The 18,240-nt window shown below is 39.2% G+C and overlaps 1 protein-coding gene across 1 annotated transcript in view; it reads left to right on the top strand.

Moving 5' to 3' along the window:
• The window catches only part of LOC125232727 (coiled-coil domain-containing protein lobo-like), a 159,199-nt gene that overhangs the window by 6,649 nt on the left and 134,310 nt on the right, over window positions 1-18,240 (top strand). The window lies entirely within an intron of this gene.

Genomic DNA, 18,240 nt, shown 5'->3' with positions numbered 1-18,240 from the left:
TCAGTTTTCGGAGTAGCTACGCGTCGTAGCGGCCGCTACGAAAGGTTACGTGCCAACATGGTTCTTTTACAACCGTTACGAGTTTTGGGCCGTTGACTGCATGTTTTTTCGGGTTGTCCGTTTCGATGCACAGTTTCTTGTGCAAAGTGGACATTCACTTGGACAATGAGCTGGCATCTGTAGGCCCTCGGAGTAATGAATGTTAGCAGTTAGCTAGTGATTAGTGAGGCGGCGTGCGTCGCTGCCTGGTGATTAGTTGGCAGCCGTCCAGGGCTTTCCTTGAGGCCTCGACGCGGCGTGGGAGGCCATTGTTAGCCGTGAACACTAACACCACATACAGACAGAATACTCATGAATCCAAAAACAATTGTAGAAAAAAGATGAAGTAGGTGCGGTACTATAAGACAATCATAATCTTCAACACGCTCTCTAGTTTTTAAGTTCGTTATAAAGTTTATACTACAGTCGTGGTTTTTGTTTACTACCTGTGAAGTGCTGGCGTGGCTAATCCGTCGCCTAAGCGTGGTTTCCCACGTGCGTGGTGTTTGATAACGCCTACCCATTCACAATGGCGCGATTACATTGTACACTAAGATTTAGATTTTATGAAAGTTTCTTTGACAGCTAGTTGTGCATACTTATATCAGTTGTTTTTTTTTATGTATATCGACTTGCTTTCAAACAGTAATTATAATTGTAAAAACTCCTTAATGACCATTGCGATATTTTCAGTGCGAAAAAAATAGGCATATTTTAATCTTCTATTCTCATTACTAAATAGTGTACCTACCTATATTATATTCTTATTGTTTCAAATTACTACAACAAAGCTCACAAAGGGCTACATTTATAATTTCACATGCATATTTATTTATTTACAAAAACAGTTAATACCAAGGTTGAAGGCGTCAGAGATTATACAACATTATAAAATGGCGTAGCAACAGATCGCATATATAAGTACCTGTACCTACTATACTCGTACTATAGGTACTATAGGTAGTTCGTTGCGACACTGCACCGATGGCATTATAGCTATAATACCTACGTTGTACGCGGAAAGTCGGGGTTTTTGCCTTGAACTCGCGCGTGATAGGCAGCACTGTACAATCGGCAAAACAACATGGAACGCGAACTGATAATCTTGGAAAAGTGCCATCAAACTAAGGGTCTACTATCCACTATAACCACTACCTATTTTTTTCACACTTCTAAAATTTACGTAGGGTGTACACTCTACATACTCATAGATACTAAGTTCGGAAAAAAACGAATCTAGTTGGACTGAGCTGACCTATGTTTATCTTCTACAAAACAAGGGATGTGTCCTCGTAACTATGCATGGTTTATAGAAAACGCATAATTATGTAATCATATAAATTTCGTAGCATCTTTAAAATTATCTTTTTATTTTATTTATTAGAATTGTTCTAATTTGTGAGTCTCTCGAGCTGCAAGCGTCCAAAACTATGGTGACTGCCTACCATCAGGTAGGCCGTATGCTTGTTTGCGACCAACGTAATATAGAGGTAAAGAATCATAAAACCAATTTTTATTAGGTTTTATTAGGTACTTTAGAGTGAGAATATGTCATTAACAGGTAAATAGAATGAGTATGTAGGTAAGTAATTACATATTGTACATATAATATGTAGATGTGTACGTGCAATATAAAATGATTTCGCCAGGACGCTCGCCAGTCACCGACATTAAACCGCTACCTAGCGACAGTAGCGACGCACCCATCCTTGACTGTCAGCTCTGACTCAGCTCAAGTGACCTATAGATACCTCGCGACTAAAAACTCGAGCCGCGGCGAGTGCACTCGCGATCGGGCTAATGAGTGTGTGGGCGAGCGAGGGGGAGGGGGTCGAGGGGCCGGAGGGGGGGAGGTAATGGCGCGCGGCGTCGGATGTCGCCGGGGGGTGCCGCGCCGATAACAAAATCACTAGAGAACGTTACGCGGGGATGTGGGAATGAAGATGGCGTGGATGTGGTATTTGTATTTGAGAATATGGAAATGCAAGCATAAAGCGTTCGTTGATGTCTCCGACAATTCCTGAATGTGGGCTTGTGGGGACTCCTACCGATTGCATAGGTAATCTGGACACTGATCGCTGGATGAAATGAACGAAAACAATGTTTTTTGACTTAACAAAAAATTAACTCGCGATAATATGGGCAAAGCCTGATGCGTCGAGACCGGCGGACGTCAATGAGTAGATCAATGAGTAGATCAGAGTTTTTTTTAAACAGAATCCAATCCTGAAAAAACTTTGAAACTCATTTCATCACGCTCCTGTGTCTAGTTACGTCTTAGTCCACTTTGTAGTTTTTGTACTGATTACTGATACATTTAATTGAGGACTGTTGCTACGACCTCAGGTCTTGTTTACGTAATTTCAGACAAGACCGGGAAAACCAGATAAACTACCGGTTTTTATACAAATTTTATACAGGAATTTCGAAAAACTTATCAACAAAAATAATCCAACCTAACTACCACATCCAAATTTCACCGGCCGCGGGAGATCGGCAATGCCCGAAATACAGTGCAGGCAGGGCGCCGCGCCGTAAATCGACGACGGCGGGCTTTGTGTGGCCTCGGCCGACACACACAGTGACCGGCCAAGACACACAGGAACACACACCAGACAAACGAGCCACAGAAGGTCCATAGGACTGCCCAATTGCCCATGAAGTAATAGACAAGTTCTGAAGTTGACTATGAACTTATGAAGACAGAAAGTTCTTCAGACAACCGCCCGGGCACACTCATCAGGGTTAATGCATAGAATGTCCGTCCACAGTGCAGCGATCAACTATATCTGACTAGTGAAGGAGAGAGATTGACAAGTTCTAGAACCAAAGACATATGGATATTATGGATAGATATTTAGGTACCTAGTTGTTGTTACAGCTTCGGTTCGGTTCGAAAGTCGTAGCATTACGTCGTTTTCCACAGACTTTCGAACGGCGAATTCATGCGTTCGAGATTCAAAAATCGGTCCCCAGTCAAGTTCATATTTTTAAGATGTAATGTTTTGAAAAGAAGTGGCCCGCCGAGTTTCTTGCCGGTCCCATAGTGGATACCCCCCTCCAACTGAGGGGGGACTGAAATCTTCTCGAGGCTGAGGCGTAGGGTTAGAGCCGGCGTAGTTTTATTTGACGTTCATAAGCGCATTGTAATATGCCTACTTGGAAAATAAATATTTCATTTCATTTCATTTCAATATTTCATTTCATTTCATAAATAAAGGGCAAGGCATAAAAGTGTGCATTCTTCTATCCGGTACTTTTGTTTTAAATGTTTTAATATATACCCCAAGAATTTGATGTGGTACAAAGTCGATTCCATCATTAATCCTCAAGATTTAAGCGCAAATTAATTCAGGTTGGCCGTAATAGAAGCAGAAGCTGAGAACCCTAAGCTTCTGGAAGCTTCTAAGTTTATGAACCTAACAATTTTACGGTTTTCAACTAACATTCAGCCGTAGCGAACCTGCTGCACAAGCGCGCTGTGCCCGGAGCCATAGTTATAGTATAGCGACTATGCTATACTCGGTGATGTGTGCGATTAAGGTGTGCAGACACTTTCAAATGCGTGCGTAGGCGCGCCTGAGCTGAGGTGACCTAACGGTTGCAACTGGGACTTGCGGGTCGCGGCGCGAGGCGTGACAATTGATCAAGCTTTCGACTCAGCCGAGTGGAGCTACCTTTTGCTACACTGTTGGATCAATACATCCTGGGAATATCTTGGCTACTTAATACATTCTGTGACAGCATAAAAATATCATATTGAATATAGGTAGGTACTATAAGCGATTCACAGTCTTTGTTATTCTTTTATTTTATTTTACATTATACTGAAGATAGCATTTCCGGTGTAGTTGACTGCGATATTATTATGTCACAATTCAGGTTTAGATTTCCGGTACTGACAGGAAAATATTACTTCCAGGTACTTACTTAATAATAATTTTATCCTTATAGAAACTCGATCATTTCGTCCTTTAAACGACGTAAGTAATTACTAATTGTAATTTATGACGTAAGTAAGTATCATATTTTTATGTTGTCTTAGGAAAACCGATTACGCAAGTCTTGCAAAATAGAGCTGAGTTGGTAACGAATTTGGATAGCCTAGAAGAATGCAAAAATAATTTAAATATATATAAATATAAATGTTTGGGACACCTTACACAGATCAACTTAGCCCCAAACCACACCTCGGACACTGGCGATCAAATATATGAAAGAGGCGCGTTCCTAGCACACAGTCTAAGCTCGTGTAGGTGAACGCGTACTATGCTTGTATGAGTGTAATCAACTGTTCGCGTTTTTGACAGGCGGTAACTGTGAGGTAACCGAGAGGGGGTGGGTGGCACTTTCAGCGGGGAGCGGGAGTGACCATACTGTACGATAGTACTCTTTATTATACTGTGCCCAAACTAGGCAAAGCTTGTACTATGGGTGCTAAGCGACGATATACATACTTAAATAGATAAATACATACTTATATACATAGAAAACATCCATGACTCAGGAACAAATATCATCACACAAATAAATGCCCTTACCGGGATTCGAACCCAGGACTGCGGCTTAGCAGGCAGGGTCACTACCGACTGAGCCAGACCGGTCGTCAAAATTCAAATTAATGTAATATCGAGTTTGAAGTTTAAAATAACACTTAAATGGTCTCGTTTATCAACAGTGCTAGCGTTATTCTCAACTTGCTGCAACTTACTAGATTCGCTTGTAAACAAATTTACAAGGAATATATTACACGTCTTGATTTATGTAATAATCAAAGAAAACCTACCTCTATGTATGTATTAACCAGTTAAGTTTTTTTTACAATCAACGTACTTATTTAAGAAAAACTCTCATAACATGCGTGGTCAGTTTTTAATTGTAAAAACGGGGCTGCATTTATTTATAGTTAGGAACAATTTAATGCGACGCCGGACTGCCAGATCACGTGCCTGTTTTCCCTAAACTCGGCTGCATCGCATGCGCAAATGCATCCGCGTCGCAAGCGCGAGGTCGCGCTTGACGCATACTGTCACGGCCCTGCATATCTAACCTACACGGCGTACTAAAATATATGCGAGATAACAGTTCTTTATTCAGGGTTAGTTTCGTTATAAGTAAATTCTGGTTTCCAAGGATAACCCAACCAAACTATAAAATTGCTAAATATACTAGTAGGTGTCATCCGGTTATTTGTACCGGTTTTCCCTAAACCGCGTGTGATAGCGATCGGGATGATTCATTCCTCAGGCACATCCTAGTCTGAATCTGGACAACCGGGATTAAATCTGAGGTAATACCGCGAACAACGTTCTACGTATTACCCTCCCTGTCACACTTACGTACTGCATAACGGAATTTTCAAGTGCGATAGAGAAGTAATACGTTGAATGTGGTTCGCGGTAGGTCCTCTGCAGTGCAAGGCATATACGAGTATCTAATAGGATTAGTAGATTATACATTGTAAAGTAATCTGAGATGATCGTGATGATTTGAGGCTTATATAGGCTATCCTTTGCACGTGCATACCAGTTATCAAATGTTTTGTACCTTATTTAAAGTTGTGAATTTATATTAATTTTGTATACTCACAGCTAGTTTAGCGATAGCTTACTTTATACATATTATAGTCTCTAAAGAGACTAATTTCGTTTTAATCAAACTTTTAAAATCTGATTTGTTTTAATGAACTGCCTGAAAACCCGTGTAGGCTATTAAGTCACGAAGGTCATTTCGACAGCGCAGTGAGAGTTCGCGTCACGGTTTTTACCAATTGATCGTTCAGCATAGGTATTATGGCGCAAATTACATTTTATCCGCTTAAGAACATTCTAGATCGACACCTTTGAAAAGGAATAAATACCCATTAGAAATTCCCAGGATTGTGACAGGAGTTTGTCGCTATACTGCTTGATTCAAACTATATACTTATCAGCAATCATACGATATGGATTGGATGTCTACTTAACAAAATCAAGGTTCCTGTAAACAAAAACGTAATTTCTGAACCGGGCTCATGTATAGTTTTGCACTACTGTTTCCATTTAATTTTTACAAATGGGGAATGAAAGTTATGGAAGTACTCATCGGTTTAAAAATGCTCAGTCTTCATTGACGGTTCATTCTTCAGATTCATAGACTAACTTCCGTACTTTCGCATTCCATTGAACTACCCCATTACCAACCGTTAATTAGGTGTCCCAGTGCACATCGTGAGTTCAAGTCCCCCGGACTCGTTATCCCTTTCCTTATGGATAGCGTTTCCTGTTCCGCGAACCGCGGAGGTCGGCTGCATAACAAAGAGGTGACGTGCCCCTATGCGTTCGCGCAGGTAAAATGGTCGAGTTATCGTCGTATTGTTCTCGAAATGCTTGTTTTCGCTGCGTTGTTTATTTAATTAGATTCGTGAAACTTTTGGGTTATGGGGCCTATACAAATGTGAGGTTCGGTCATTACAATTAATATTTTTCACCATCGCGATATTCGTGATTTTAGAAACATGGTTATTTAATAAGATCGAATAAAATAATGGCTTCAGCAGTAATTTATTAGCTATTGGTATATGCTATCTTGCTATCCAGACGTTATTCAGCTAGTTGGTGTTGTTTGGAATAAATCTACTTCTATCAAAGATATACTCAGCTATTACATTTTTTGCATTAGTCCAGTGAACACATCGAAACGGGTGATGACATCGAAACAATTTTGATGATAATCGCCGCTTTACAAAAATTTTATCACTTGATTAGTAACGACTAACGATAGAAATGCCCTTTAGGATGTTGATATTTTACAGAACTGGATCAGAAATAATCGGTGGATGGTAATGGCCAAATGGGATAGTTTACATATATTTACAGGAGGTGTAGCGGAGAATGAATTATGATTATTTGGGGGCTGTTCAAGTATTACTCAGTCACATATTTGCGTATATCAAATCAACATTTATTTAGTTAGTTAAGTTTACGGTCAAAAAGACCTCAGGATCGACGCTTGGCGGAAAAAAATATTTACGAGTAGAAAACCCTCATTAATTGAATCAGATTGTTCCGAAATTGTTCTTGTACGGACTGGTTTTTAAAGCATATCACTGAGGGTCAATAACATCGATGCAATCTCACGAGCGTTGTCGTTTGTCGTGGACGTGCCCGAATCATAGTATTCTCCGTTTAACGAAATATCAGTACATAGACTACATAGTATGTGTTGTATTGCACGCGCAGGTCTCTCACCGCCGCGCAGGTGTAGTCGAACCATAACTCGACAGTATACACTGAGGAACAGCTGTCTTTTTGCGCTGTCACTAGTTTTGCGTTGTCACTACATTTGGCGAATCTTCTAGCCAACAGGTTTGCCCTTACTGCGGTGGCTCGCCTCTGCCTTTCTATGTCCTCCTGGTCTTTTAAACTGGACAAGATGTGACCAAGATATCTGACTTCGTGTACTCTCCGCAATTGAACTCCATCAAGCAAAAGAGGTGGTACATGTGTGGGCATATGTGCTGCCTCCATGAGCATAAATTCAGACTTGTCCGGATTGTATCTCATGCTGGCGTATCTCTCGCATTCTGCAAGTATCTTACGCATAGCTCCCACAGATGGTGCTAGTAGGACCATATATTATCGTCTGCATATGCGATGTGATTTATCATTTGCCCATTGATGGAGCAGCCAACCTCGGTACTGCTCAAAGCCTGCGACAGCCCATCCATGTACACGCTGAAGAGAGCCGGAGACATACTGCCTCCTTGTCTCACGCCACAGTTTAGCCCGCTGGCTGTGGACAGAGTTGACTTCCATCTTACTACGTTCTTCTGCTGGGAATACCACTTCTCCAGTATCTTAATAATTGGCGTGGGCGCTTTCCGTTCCCGTAGTTTATTCCACAGCAATCGGTGGTCAAATACAACTCAAATGGACTTTCTATCACTACAGGAGTTGTGCCATCAAGATGCAGAACCAGGACCCTCAAAAAGGAAAAAGTAAAATGTAACTAATTCTGTTTTATTTTTCTAATTTAGGCCACTAGGTGAGTGTTTTATTGTTGTATTATTGTGTCGACTTTTTGTTTATGTTATACTAACAGGTAGTTTTTAAAATATCCAATAATGTATAAGTACTAACCATTATGGGCCCTTTGTTGTCTGATATAATAAATAAATTAAATTAAATTAATTTACTAAACTTCATAAATTAAATAGTCAAATCGATGCAAAGTTAGCTTAGACAATTTTATCAGATAAACGGATATCAAAAAAGAAAGTAATATCGAATAGATAACACTTTCAACCTAAAACTTTTAGCGTAAACTAATACCTTAACCAATCTACCAGACTCTTGGCTTCTCTATTTGTAGATTTTTTTTTGTTTACCAAAGTAACTATTCTTCTTACTGACTTTTACTTGCACTAAAACTAAAGCAAAATAAATTTATACAATGTTGTATTGCAATATATATCATATCATGAAGTATTTTGCAGATATTTGTCCAAAAATATTGGCAAAACGCTACATTTTATAAATGCGTCAAAAATTAACCTTTTTTGACGCTTCATATCTCGAAAACTATTTGACAGACATTGATAAAAAAGATGTCAAACTGTTTGAAATTTAATGCGCTTTCAACATTATAAAGCAACTTTTGACCAAAAACGCATAGTTTTTTAATAAAAAAATAAAAACCAAAAAAAGTCCGATTTTTTTACTTTTTTTTTTAAATTACGAAGTTAGCACACTTTTTTTTTGCTTGCAAAACATAGTCTTACATTCCCCCAAGGACTTCAAATAACATACCAAAAATCCAGCTTTACATCACACTTTGTTTTTTTAGCCGATTTTCATGTAAGATTTGACCGGTGTACAGGATCGTTACATTGTATTGTTAAAAACGGTCACATAGAGCGGCTGCGTTCGCCATTGTTTCATATGTCGGTTGACATTTCGAGTCTCGAGCGATCTCGTATCAGCAAGACCAGTCACTTCTCACAGGGGCTGCATTTTTCGTCACAAAAAAGCTCATTGAGACGTCATTGCGCTCGTTGCGGCGGACAAAGGAGAGCATGCTTTATGCTAGTTTTTACATTTCCTGCGCATAGACAATAGGTGCTGAGATAGACAGGAAAGGGTCACTGTATGATGTATCATGACAATTCACGAGCACGTACTCTATTCCATAGTTTCTGTATTAGAAAATCAAACGTTATATTTAGACTTATAAGGTTTCAATCCATTGAGTAAGAAGCGACCTTTCGGGAGTTTATTTTCACTCATGATTCTCATGAATAATAATGTGGAACAAAAAAATAATTGTATGGATATGCTCCGCGTATGTGTGAAGCGACGAAATTTGATATTTCTTAATTTATTCTTTAACCTTTGGCTTCTGTTTTGGGGATCAGTGCGTTAAATTACGGGATAACTCAAAGTTATTCTGAATTATGCAAATTGTGTTAGCTAAATCCTAGTTTTATATGGCGTAGGCGGTAGGCGATACAGATAACGCCTACTCTTTGGGCACAGCTCTCAAAGTTGGGAATTAAATAAAGCTGTTGCTAACGACGTAAAACTTTAAATTTACACATTTATTTTAATACCTAAATGTAAGTAAATATATTCAGGAGTATACCAATTATCCAAAACCTTGTAACAGTATCTAGGTCGGATAAAGTTTTTACACTAATGTTTTTAAAATTACTTATAAGAGTTAAAAGGTACAGCGGGACAAATCTCGACTGGGGGACAGTTGTATAATGTAAAAAATGGATTAGTTACAATTGCCCCCCAGTCGAAATTTGTCCCGCTGTACCTTATAATACAATTATCTACCGATTTCACAAACTTTTTAAAATATTTAGTGCGAATAATACTTAAATTGTCTGATGCTTATAAATATAATTTATGATATCCACCACCAGTTTGCCAAATTATACCCAAGTAAGTTACTAAATAAGTCTAGCTTTCCTTAACTTTTCCAGAAAGTGAAAGTCTGAAAGTACTCAGTATTATCACTTTCACTGTTTTATTGTCAAGGAATAGTACTCCTGGGTACAATAGCGAGTTGTAAATGAAAATGCCTCCCCTAATAAAGACCGGCGAAGAGCGATACACAAAACAAATTTAATATCTGAGGGAGCCGTTACCTGTTGCTGCCTCGTGCGTGCTCACAGATCAAAATAAAGTCACCACTTTCGTAGATCACAATATTCTTTTTAAAACAAAATAATAGTATAATAGTTACTATTTACTTATCCAAATTTGATTGTGGTCATGGATTTTTTTGTTAGCTAGTCTATTTAATCTGATACAGTTATAAGTAGACATGTAGAAACCTGAAGAGTGCGATGTGCTGTGTGGGTTGGTTGCGAGATTGTGTTTTGGATTCGTATAAGCTCGCGAGATTATAATCACTCAAGTAGGTAGTGTAACTAAATTATTATAATAATTGTACAAAAGAGATTTTTATACGTGAATATAAATATAAAATTATATATTTTATAGCCTTACTTAATGCTGTTTTTGCGGTGCTTGTATAGAATATATTACTCTAAAAGTTTTAGTGCCTATATTAGAACTGGGCCCTATGTATTTAAGACGATACAGGAGCGAAAATGCTAAAATGGAAAGGATTTTAGTTTAATATACTTAGTACTAGACCGTTTAGTTTTTTTGGCTAAGTGCCACCAATTTTGAATACCACACCCTTTTTTTGCGCCATAATATAATCAATAAGGCCATTTTTGGGAATTTTCGATGGGTTCTAGCGTCTTTAAAAATAAGAATATCAATAAAATCGAAACGGTCCGAAACAGATAAAATAGTTATTTGTTATACAAGGGGGCAAAGTTGTATTTTAACGCCGAGTGTGGAATTGAAAAACGAGCAAGTGAAAGGATTCTATAGTTGAACCACGAGCGAAGCGAGTGGTTCGAGAATAGAATCCTGAACTTGCGAGTTTTTTAACACACGAGAAGTAAAATACATTTGCACCCGTGTGTAACACAAAACTTTTCCCCTCACTATAGCGAGGAAACTACAACGCAAAAAATGCGTTTATCACTGCTTCCAGTAGTTGCACAGGTGGTAAATCATCTTCATTACTAGATTCACCTACTTTTATAAATTTTAAAGCAGTTAATTTGACTTTATTCAAGGTCAAATTACTTTACCCACTAGTGGATAAAATGCGTTTTTACCCGCTGGTATTAAAGGACAAAACACGTGTTTCCGAGCTAGTGAGGGGAAAATAATATTAAGTAATCTGGGTTGAAAAAATCATTGCTCTATCTTCAAAAACCAGGGAGGAAATAGTCGAGAGCGTTTGTATGGAGAATTGACCCCTCCTGTATCGTCTTAATGAACTGTCTTTACACATGTCAAAATATTTATTAAAGCTCTGGAATTCCGAATTAGAGGTAGATATGGAGATTACGCCTCATCAATTTCAAGACATAAACTTCAGCCGCTATCATTAAGGCGATCATGCAATGATTTGGTGTTTTTATACAAAATCGTCAACAATCATGTAGATGCCCCTGAAATTCTACATATTAATATAGGGTTTCGAGTGCCTCGTAGAACAGAACGTGGTTGTCGGAGCAAAATGCTGTTCAGTGTTGGAAGATGTCGTACCAAGTATGCACAGCAATCATATATCAAACGCGCATGCAGGTCGTACAATGAAAACTGTATGAACACTGATATTTTTGGCAGTTCGTTAGGAATATTTAAGAAAAGTGTTTCTTCTTTACTGAGTTAGATTTTAAAGTTTTTAAAGTTTATGGTCAGCTATTCTCGGTCTTATCTTATTTTTGTATTAGATTTTTTGCAGTTGTCATGTAACTAATATTCATAGTATTAAGTTTATAAAAAAGTATATTTACATACATATATGAAACTATAGGTCTATTCTATAAGAAATTCTAGCTTTTAGCATATTTACATACATGTTTTATAAGACTGTTTGTTTCTCAATAAATTGAAAAAAAATGTCATGTTATTTCACAAGCCAGGTTTTTGTCATGGCCGATTCGATTAACACATGGTACATTTTTTAGAAATTTTCACTTGGATCTTAGATATATTCGGAAGGGTCAAAGTTTATACATTCGTTTTAAAAGGCACCACTTCTTCGTTTTCTACTTACCATAATTAACCTGCACGTAATTAGAGATTAGCGCTGCAAGTCATTAACGTTTTATCAGAGTGTACCTATACTAGCTCGCTCGACGTTTCCTTATCAGCGTTATTGGCATTAGCATCTTTTGTTTCGGAGTACAAAAAGAAAAGCGTTCATGAATTCGGACTGTATGGTTGGTACTGTTGCTAGGTAGCTTTGGAATCTTGAAATTTAAGACATTTAGGTATTAAAATAACATTTTCCCCTCAATAGCTCGGAAACACGTGTTTTGTCCTTTAATACCAGCGGGTAAAAACGCATTTTATCCACTAGTGGGTAAAGTAATTTGACCTTGAATAAAGTAAAAATAACTGCTTTAAAATTGATAAAAGTAGTTGAATCTAGTAATAAAGATGATTTACCACCTGTGGAACTACTGGAAGCAGTGATAAACGCATTTTTTGCGTTGTTGTTTCCTCGCTATAGTGAGGGGAAAAGTTTTGTGTTACACTCTGGTGCAAATGTATTTTACTTCTCGTGTGTTAAAAAACTCGCAAGTTCAGGATTCTATTCTCGCACCACCTCTATACTTCACTCGAACTTCAACTATAGAATCCTTTCACTTGCTCGTTTTTCAATTCCACACTCGGCGTTAAAATACAACTTTGCGCCCTTGTATAACAAATAACTATTATGTGTGTCTCTTTCCACTACCTATATGTACCATATACGTAATAATAGTAGGTACCTACTTCAGTAGAATTTTTGCAACCATACTTTTAGCGTAGCTACAAAATATACGGAACGTAATAATTACCGGATACCTAATCCAATTTGCGAAAAGTTTCTAAAAAGTGTAAAAGTTCTCGTAAACTTTAGGTCAATTTGACAGCAAATAATCAAAACTTTCATGGGGGAAATCGAAAACTTAGGTACATTCCCATTCGATAAGATGAGAACTTGAAAAGTGTACGTAAATCAACCATTTGGAACTTTGAAGGTACATTACTAGTTCTCAATTAGCCTGATTGAATGAATCCTTGTTAACTTATTCTAGATATGGTGTACGTAACTTGAATTCAGAGTATTCAGACCAGACTTTCGAGCAGCGCGCCGCCTATCCTATGTGAAAGACTATCTAAACAGACGTCTTTTCTGAAACCAAAGTATTTGTAATCGTGTGACATTGGAATACACCTCTGGAAAAATCCAAACGCGATAGTCGACTCGTCAGATAATTCAAATATGGAACGGACCGAATTGCATTCTACCCGCGGCTGCGCACGTTCGATAAGGGATTTCCGAGAAGCGGCATTGTGACGCACCCGTCCGTCCCTAACTACTTAACCGTAATAAGTGGCAACAAAGCGCCGTGCGCCGCGCCGCGGACCTCGGTCGGACAACGCGCCCCCGTACTGGGTATTATTATTCAGAGGGAGAGTTAATACTCGTAGGTCCGCGTTTTTTTACATGAAAGTATGGTTCGACTGGGTAGGTGTGTAATCAATATGGTGATTTAATTTGCTGCTATAAACGAGCTGTTTTGATTATTTACTAAACCAACGAAGTGCCGCGAACGGACACCGCCGCGTCTTCGTTTTCGTATCGTAGAGGTGGCTGCGGCCCAAGCAAAATCTGCAGCTAGTTTTGATATTCTTTTAATAGACATAATTTAAAAGGTATTTCATGTTATTGTCGTGAGAGTCGCCTGCTCTATTTCCAGACCGATAAGACGAAGAAAACGGTGTCCATGGGCGGCGATAATCGCTTACCATCAGTCGATTACTTCTCTTCTTCTTGCCTCCTACACTTATCATAAAAAAGTTTAAGATATCACGGCCACGCTTTGTGCGATCAACTCGCTGCATAGACAATTTCAAGTTTCGAAGTACCTATATATCAGGCGTATGCACATAGCTTTTTCTAAATCACCATGGCTAGAGACGCGCACGTAACGCGGCGGCGGCAATGGCGGCATTGTCGCGTTTTCCGGGAAAAGATGGCCGCCGCCGGCCGCGCCGCTGTAGCGTGCGCGCGGGCAAATGATTATCTCCAATACTTCGTTCCCGGCGCTTACCGAGCGCTTGCTACGGCCTACGACTGATGTCGTGTGAACCAGGTCCCGTAGCCGAATGGAAACGCCACCGAAACGCTGCAGAAAGGTAGTCTGGTTCTGTCGCGCCAATGTGCAAGAGCGTCAGAGATAGATAGCTACGAAAGAGATATTATCGTGAGCGTTTCGTGAGCGTTTGTGCATTCGGACAGCTACTTAACTGTGTGCGTAGCACAGTTAAGTAGCTGTCCGGTTCGAATTTTAGTTATTCGATGTATGTTTTCGTTATCCGACTGATCTGCCAGTGTCAAAAGAGGCAGATGCCATTCACGATACACGTGACATTGAACTCACGAAACTGAAAATGAGCTTATATATATTTACAGTCATCATCACTTTGTAAAGTTTGTAGAACTGCAGAGTTGCAGACTAACTAGGCTTGTACGTAGAGACCTATCTGTTTGAACTGTTCAAATTGAACATGATTAATATTTAATGTAGGTATTAGGACTTCTTTCGTCGTCATAGAAGATGTTATCAAAGATTCTAATTATACTGGTTTCAGTGAGAAAAATGCTTGCTGGTGACAATGGTGACAGTAATAGCACAAGCAACCTCGCGCCGCCGCGTAAAAACTAATTGTTAGGGTGCGCCGTGCCGTGCGTGCGCGGGCGACGCGGCGCGGCCCTCTGTCGCCTGGGTGGGTATGGGTATTAAGGTGAAATACCCCATAATGGACGGTGATGCCATTATGGACAAAAAAACACAAATCCTTAAAAATAAGTATCTAAAATTAGTTTCTAAAAACTAACGGCTATGTACCATAAACTAGAGTTGTAGAGCTGTTTCATTTTGAAGTTTCAATTAATTCGGTTATTTCTGAAGGATTTGGGGACAAGATAAAATTCATCAGTTTACTGAAAAAAATATCAAGACGAATTCTTAGTAATGTGGCTAAGAGAGTTGAGTTCATGTATAAAATAATAAAAAAATAATACTCGGTGTAAACTTGAATGCGTTTTACTTATTGCATTAAGCATGAGATAAGGTATAAAACATACTAGCTTGTTGCTCTAAAGATATAAAGAAATGGCGTTATTTTGCGAGTGTCCATTACTGGAACCGAAAAACTGCCTACCTCCTATGATGGACAAGGAACAATTTACAAAACCAAAATTTACAAGAAACAATTCTATGTTAAAATAACTCAAACTAATTGTATTTATGGTATATAAAATTGACTCATTGAGTATCAGTTGGCTTTAAAAGTAAAATTTTAAACTTATTTCACTGTCCATAATGGGGGATCCATTACTGGAGAACTGCCGTCCATAATTGGAGAAAAAACACCTAGTTTTAACTTGTTAAGTATGAAGAAACTAATAGGAGTATCCATTCTACAATACGCTTGAAATGTAAAAGAAGGATAGGACATTCATGATTTAACACGCTTAGCGGTAGAATTTTTACATTTATGAGTGAAATATCAAAAACAGGCGAAAATTTTCCTTAAACTGTCCATGATTGGGTCCGTTACCTTAGGTACATAATGTACCTACTGTAGATACAATGAACAATTGCCGAACCGAACGCGTATTAGACAAACGGACGAACAGGATTTAATGAACGTTGTCCGTTGTAATCATGTGACTTTGACTACTTTAACAGTATAAAAAATTGAATAACCCTTCAAGAATGTGATGGAAAGGTCGATCATTCATTAGGTATCTATATCTATGTATTAGAAACATCTGATTTAGAATTGAAACTACACAATACATTCTTCAAAGAGAGGGTCATTTCGGCACGACCCACTTTAAAGGATCTAATATCGTGAATTCGTGATCGGACCGGAATAACGAGTGCCACTGAGTGTCAAATTAAATTTTCACGGGTCTATGACAAAACACTACAGTGATCTAATTTGTTGACCGCGTGTATATTTTACAAACAGTATCGCTTATTTGGCCATTAGTGTTGGTGTGTCTTGTCTCTTTTCAGTAAGGAAATAGGCAGCTACTAGCTACCAATGTCTACCATAGATAGCTGTATGGCGCTAAAGCAGATGTGCACCCCATCGCCCACGGAGCACGGAGGCGACACGTGAAAGGGACGGCTCGCGATTTTTTGCCGCTTAAAGGATTCCATCATTTCGCTAGGCAGGTGCTCGTTCACGCGCCCGCGGTTTTATGTGCCCATGCCGCCATTTTTGTTTGAGCTTTATGCACAAATGGCTTTTGGTATAGGTAGCAGTAGCAAAGTAACGAGTAATGAATCCTTTATACCTAAAATACTATGAAAAAAGAAAATTCCAAATTTTACAATCCTTTTACTGACACTGGATATGAAAATTAACTACATGCCACTACATACTCGTACATACGGAAGATTTACCTGGCTTTACGTGTACTAACATTTTTGCACAGGCCACTCGCGACGGGTAAAACGACCGACCAAAATCGAATCTTAACACATCTTATTTCAGGACCTTCTGCTTGCAGAACATACATTCTACTCAGGAAGTATATTTCGGACCTAAGTATTTATTTTCTCGTGCGACAAAAAGTCTAGCTGTCAGATCAGATGTGCCAGTCTCCTTGATATAGACTCTCAGTCAATGCCCCAACAACCTCTATTGCGCAATCCTTATTTTTGGGCGCCACTGTCATGAGTAAGCAGAGTTAGACAGCGACGGGCGAATTCCTCGTGTGTGCTATTCTTATCTTATGTGGCGCCTGCCCTTCTTGGATGCACTTCGACCCACGCCAATCTATCCTTAGTTGACCATTTTAGACGACGTTTATCGATACTTACATTCCTATTATAGTTTGACCAGTGGTTACACACAGAGTACATCTGAATGTCTGCCAAGTTACACCAGTTTCACAGGAGCAGGACTGGCTTCTGTCGAACGCAAATAACCCACTACTTACCTACCTATTATTTTTTTCACCTGAATTTTCTAAACGATACTAATTAATACAATTTTTTTTTTCCTAATTCGCTTACTAAGATGTTGAACTGATACACATATTGCATTCAAATATCAATGTGTTTGTATCCAAAATTCAAAATCCTTGTGTGTCGGATGTGGCAACGTCGGTAGTGGCACGTAGTGGCGCGGCGGCGAAACTCAAGCCGCTGCGACCGGCAACCCGTTGAACTAAAGCTAACTGAACGACACTCTTGACAGCATAGCCTAGACAGGAGACAGGACAGCTACGAAATGTTACCTGCACTAAACAAGAATTGACTGTTATTTGAAATTTGAATCGAACACCTCTTATCGTTCGTGCAATATAGCGATTGCCATTGATTTAGATATTAATGCGTATAGAGTTAGACAACGAGAGACGTTAGTAGCGAATAAAAAACAGCCAAAGAAGATAATAATATATCTGTTAGGCTAAGGAATTTAGGTTCGAGTATTCAGAAAACATGCAAGACGTGGCTAATTTGTCGGATCACTCAGCTAATGAAAAAAATATCGGCTCGGGTCTGCGGCCGAAGCCCGGGTACCGCCGGCTCGCGTAAGAAATCGCGGGACAATTAGCCAGCAGGTAGACGGACACGCGGTAATGAGGATGAGGACAGGCACGCACACGATACCGATATCCAGGCCTATTCAAACGTAATATCCGAAAGATTCAGTCATCTTGCGTTTCCCCATGCCAATACAGCTAAGGGCAAGCACGACCAAAATGCGCGATACCCGAATGTCATCCTTCAGATGTCCTAATGATATCAGTATACTTAAGTTAGATTGACCTGATCGACTTATTGTGAACAGCGTCGGTGGACTGAAGCATTCACGTTCGTGGCCACGTTAACCCATTCGCTTATCGAGCACTGGCACTTGAACATGCTGACGAACAGTTATAAGGACGGGCTTGGATTTCCCTATTAGATACATTATACATTACATCTACAGCTTTTGTTGGTGGTCTTTGGGTTAGTCACTGATATGGTGGTGAGAGACGACGAAGGTTAGGATATGTTGGCTGAAATTTAATGCGAAAAAATGTTCAGTTCAGTTG

Source organism: Leguminivora glycinivorella, chromosome 13 (genome assembly GCF_023078275.1).
Source record: "Leguminivora glycinivorella isolate SPB_JAAS2020 chromosome 13, LegGlyc_1.1, whole genome shotgun sequence".
Taxonomy (NCBI): domain Eukaryota; kingdom Metazoa; phylum Arthropoda; class Insecta; order Lepidoptera; family Tortricidae; genus Leguminivora; species Leguminivora glycinivorella.
This window is presented reverse-complemented; position numbering and strand designations above follow the sequence as displayed.